Source organism: Acyrthosiphon pisum, chromosome A1, assembly GCF_005508785.2.
Source record: "Acyrthosiphon pisum isolate AL4f chromosome A1, pea_aphid_22Mar2018_4r6ur, whole genome shotgun sequence".
NCBI lineage: Eukaryota > Metazoa > Arthropoda > Insecta > Hemiptera > Aphididae > Acyrthosiphon > Acyrthosiphon pisum.
In genome coordinates this window covers 91,957,540-91,963,154 of record NC_042494.1, presented here as the reverse complement: position 1 = coordinate 91,963,154, position 5,615 = coordinate 91,957,540, and positions in this window count along the sequence as shown.

Here is a 5,615-nt window from a genome sequence, read left to right as displayed (position 1 = left end):
AAAAACTTCTTTTAGTCCAGATGTATGACATAATTTTAATAAATCAAGTAAACTAACTAAATTTGTATTTTCATTATTGTAGTCCATTTTGTCATTAGAATCAGAGTCATAGGTACCATATCACAATTCACAGAATAATATTTCTTTTAAATGACTCTAAATTTATTCAATACACATATTATTATGCGTAATGCATTGCCGTATACTGTATAGCGTTGCATTCAACATGTTCATGTTGGCATGGGCTTAAACAATTAGTTACATTAGTGTGTTTAATAAAATTATATTAGACAGACTATACTCTAATATTTTACCCACTCGGTGACCCTCACCTACCCGGCTACCCAACCTCCCGGCACCTATCACCCACCCACCCAATTTTCTAGCCAGTTCAATTGAACTACCTGTAGTACGTCTTCGGCGCCACTGTGTATAATAAAAGTAGTAACATTATAATTTTTTTTCATTTATTAATTATAATTGTTTCAACAAAATGTTTGTTTTTACAATTTTTTTTTTTATACATTTACATTATACATACATTTCTTAAATAGATAGAGTAATACAATTTGTACATTTTTTTTTTTAAATGAATTTAACTTATGAGTTGATTAGTTGTTTAGTTTTGTTCTGATGATACCGATGACGAAGATGATGAAGATGATTCTGGAGGTAGCAAGATATCTTGAGGTAGCCGTGGCTTTAGTCTGCGGTTTTTAGTTTTTTTCACAATCTTGAAGTGAAGGGCGCCTTCTGTTGTTTTTAGTTTCGTGTGAAAATTTTTAAATTGTTCAATTATCTATGTGTTTATGTAAGGTATTCCAGTGTCATGGAGTTGTGTGTTTCGCATGAACCATGGGGCTTTAAGAGCTATTCTGAGAAATTTATTTTGTATCGTTTGTAATTTTTTAATTTTTGTTTGGGATGCGGCTGCCCATATTGGGCATGCATATGTAATTAGTGGTCTTATTATTGATGTGTATATTCGAAGTGAGCATTTAATTTGAAGTGTTGAGCTGTAATTTATTAGGGGGTATAAGATTTTCAAACGTGTATAGGCTTGGTTTAATTTTTTATTTATATGCATTTTCCATGTTAATTTTTCATCAAGGTGTACTCCAAGATATTTAATAGATTGATCCTTATTATTCCATAGTATAGGCTGATTTTTGATTTTTAATTGGGTTGGATTTTAGTATCTTTTTAGGCTCAATATTTTAGCTTCGCTCTTAGTTGGGTTAAGAGCGAGTTTCCATCTTGTAAACCAGTCTGAGATTTGATCTAAAGAAATTTGTAGATCTGTTATTGAATTTTCAAGATTTTTATGTTGTGTTAAGATAACAGTATCATCTGCGTACATTGCTAATTGGCATTTTTGTGGAACTGGGATATCGTAGCAAAAAATATTAAACAAGGTGGGCCCAAAAACTGACCCCTGTGGGACTCCTGCTTTTATTGGATGTTCTTCAGAGGTATCAGTATCTATCCTTACTTTGAACGTGTGATTTGTGATAAATGAGGTTATTATATTATATAGATAGGTTTTATAGGCAGTTTTAATTTTGTTAATTTGGACATAAGACCTTGGTGCCAGACCTTGTCGAAGGCCTGTGCGACATCAAGAAAGGCAGTGGTTGTGTATTTTTTATTTTCAAATCCATCTACTATTATTTCTGAGATTCGCTGAAGTTGATGACATGTGGAGTGGTGAGGTTTGAAGCCGAATTGGTGATGTGGAATAATTTTTAGGTATGGTTTCATTCTGTGTAGCATTATCCTTTCTAATAGTTTGGAGAGGGTAGGTAGCAGACTAATTGGTCTATAGCTTTCCGGTAAACTGTTTGGTTTCCCAGGTTTGTGTATAGGAATGATAATTGCTTGTTTCCAGGTGTTTGGAAAATATCCTATTCTTAAAATGGAGTTTAAAAGACTGGCTAAGAACGCAAGTGCTTTTGGGGTAAGATTTTTGAGAATTTTATTGGTAATAAGGTCGTGTCCAGGACTTTTTTTATTTGCAAGTCTGTCTATTATTTGTTTTATTTCCTGAGGACTGCATGGCTGGATAGTATTTGTTTCTGTGGAATAAATATTTGGAGAGTCTATTTCCTGTGTTATATCTTTGGTAGTAGCCTCAGTTGTAAAACAATTTTCAAAGTGCTGGGTGAAAATTTTGCATTTGTCAATGTTTGTTTCGAATTTTGCTAATCCAACTTTGAGGGGAGGAATAGTGTCTCTTTGTTTGAGTATTCTTTTTGTGGCGGTCCATAGGCTGGCGTCATTTGGATTCAGTTTTGATAGATATGTTTTGTAGGATTTAAATCTATTGTTATCAATTTCCCATTTGCCTCTTCGTGTTAATTGGTTTAATCGTTTTTTAATTTCTATTGTTCTCGTTCTTTGCCATATTCTTCTGGCTTTGTGTTTTTATTTTATTAGGTGTTGAATGTGGAGCGGTAGAGGAGTTTTCTCGTGATTTACTTTTTTTTGGATTTTCAGGTGCCAAGGCTGATTTGATTGCATTTTTAATTGATTCTGTTAAGTGTTGTATATTAGTGTCTATTTCATTGTTATTTTGATGAGATCTGTTTAAAATAAGGTTTTTGTTGAGATTTTCTCTGAAAATGTCCCAGTTTATTGGCCGGTTTATTAATTTTGGGGTTTGAGGAATTAATTCCATTTGTTCGTACAAAGTGGTGATGACTGGAATGTGATCCGAATCTAGTTCATTCGCAACTTGGTGATATAACTGTGTTGTGAGATTTGAGACTAGAGCGATGTCTAATATATCTGGTTGTCTACCTGTTCTGTGGAAGGTGGGTTTGGAGGGTGGTGATATTATAATTCTCAATTCAGATGTGAATTGGAATAGTTTATTACCATTTGGGTTTGTTTTTAGGCAACCCCATATTTCATTTTTGGAGTTTAAATCTCCTAAGAGTATGGTTGGGTTTTCATTGAAAAGTACATTTATGTCATCTCTTTGAATTTTTTTGTTTGGAGGATTGTAGGCGGGTATTATTTTAATTTCAGATTTATCTGTTGAAACCATTATGGAAATTGCTTCAATATTGATCAGTTCGGGATTGGTTAGCTGGTGATGTTTAATAGTTCTTTTTATTAGGATTGCTACTCCTCCTGATGAGTGTATGGTGTCTCTATCCTTTCTGTATATATTATAACCGTTGATCTTGAATGTTTCTGTGTTTTTGAGATGAGTTTCTGTTATGCATGCTATGTCTATCTTGTGGCGGAATAGAAATTCCATAAGTGAAGATTTTTTGGATTTAATGCCATTTGCATTCCAGTTAACGAGTTTGATTTCTTTTAAATTAATGGATGTCATTTAAACCGGATAAAGATAGATTGTTTGAAATTGAGTTGAAGATGGAACTAATGATGGACTGTATATTATGTAGAATGTTTTCAATAAATTGGGTTATTGTTTTTTGGAGGTTTTCGTTTAGCGATTCGGAGTATGTATGTTCCTCATTTTTACCAGTATTTTGGGTAGGATTTGTATTTCCTTTGAGTATATTTTCGTAGGAGTTCAGATTTATTGTATTTTTTGTGAGATTATTGGCGATTTCATTAATGTTTGAGTCTTTTGGTGGAACGTTTTCGATTAATTGAGGTTTTTTGATGTAATTCGTTTTTTTATTTTTGATATTTTTAAAATAGGTGCAACCCTTATAATTTGCCGGGTGAGCTCCATTACAATTTACACAGTTAGGTGGAATTTCTGATGTTTTATCGCAGTTTGAATAATGATGTGAGAGATTACATTTCACACATCGTGGTTGGAGTTTACAGGACATGTGTAAGTGTCCGAATCTTTGGCAATTCGTACATTGGGGAGGATCTTTCGATTTCCGACGTGGTTCGGTTATGACTATGCAATTTAGAAGCTTGTTGACTTTGAAAATTTCTTGTGATTTATGATGATTAGTCAGTTGAACTGCCATTAGTGGGGTTGGGGTTTTATTTTTGTTGGTAAGTCTGGTTACTGATATTACTGGATATTCTATGATTTTTAATTCTTCCATTACTTCAAATTCGGTTATTGACATTGGCAAATTTCTTATGATTGCGGAGATATCTTTCTCAGTTTTCAATCTATAGGTATAATATTCATATTTTTTTTCGTCTAGATATTTGGTTAGTGCACGGAAGTCATCTACGGTTTTTAGGTTCACTTTTATTCTGTCAAATTTAGATGTGGCGATAAATTCATTACTAATGATTTTCGATATTTCGCGAAATTGAGAATATTGTGTTATGTTTAATATGAATAGCGGGGGAATTTTGAGAGTATCATCGATCGTTTGGGAGTGTATTGAGTGATTGTTTTGATTATCAGTTTGTGCGATATGAAGTGTATCGCCGTTGAAGGTAAACATTTCTTGATCATTGGTTTTGGTGTTATCTAGTATGGTATATCGATTTGGTGTGGTGAATAAATTTTTGGTTGGCGAGTCGTATACTTTTGACGTTTTTCTGGGAGATCTAAAATCGTCATCGGAGTTGGGAGTTGAGTAACGGTCAAGGTCAACGTTGTCTTCGTTTTTTTAAATTTTTTTTATGATGATTGGTGGGATTCTGCGCTCACTACTAGAATGTGCGCGCGTAGTTTTTTGTTTTGTTGGATTTGATATAGAACTCATTTTAATCGATGTATGTACTGTGTGGCTATTAGTGTATGAGCGATACCGGGCTAATCGCCCGTAGGCGCGGGTTTAGTTCACGATACGGTATTTATGTTGGTGGACTTTGTACTTAGATATAAAAGGTATACATACCAAATAATGATTTCTTGTCTTAATTGCTATTTAACTCACAGCTATCGAGAGCTATCGATACGTTTCGCGGAATATACGTGTGACCACTACGGTGTCTGGACACGAATTAACATTATAATAAAACAAATAATCTGTTATCCTACTTGGCTACAAATCTACGAGATATAAAATCAATTATTAACACATTTAAGTTGATTAATACAATATTAATTTTTAAATGATTACAAATAATTAAAATATAATTAACGTCTTCAAGTAAAATAGTAAGTTATAACATATTATGATTTGGATTGATTACAATCACAAACATGTGTAGATTTTAGATATTCGTTTTTTACATTTTCTATAAATTCATTACCCTTACAAAGTAAAACAATTATACATTTAGGATTCCATTTTGCGTATTCAACAAACGGAATGTCATCTTTGGTCCATTTTTGCAAGACCAGTACACAACAAAAACATTCGACTATGTCAGCAGTTCCTGAATACTTAAATCCGGCCTCAGATAATGAATATTTATTTTGATACAAAGTAGGTGGAAATGAATTATACGATTTTCATCTCGATAAAAATGTAGTAAAATCTGAATGTACTGGATACGAATTATTTTTTACTAAATAAACCAATGAAGGAAAATAGTTAGAAAACTTCTGTAAATTCATGGTTTTTAATAAAACATAAAATAATTGGTTGAAAAAAAAATCGAATCAATACGATAATTTACTGAAAAAAAAATATCACGACTTGATTGTACAACAGTTGCATAGTAACTGACTAAATGTTTTAAATAATATCTTGTCTGTCAAATTAAAAATC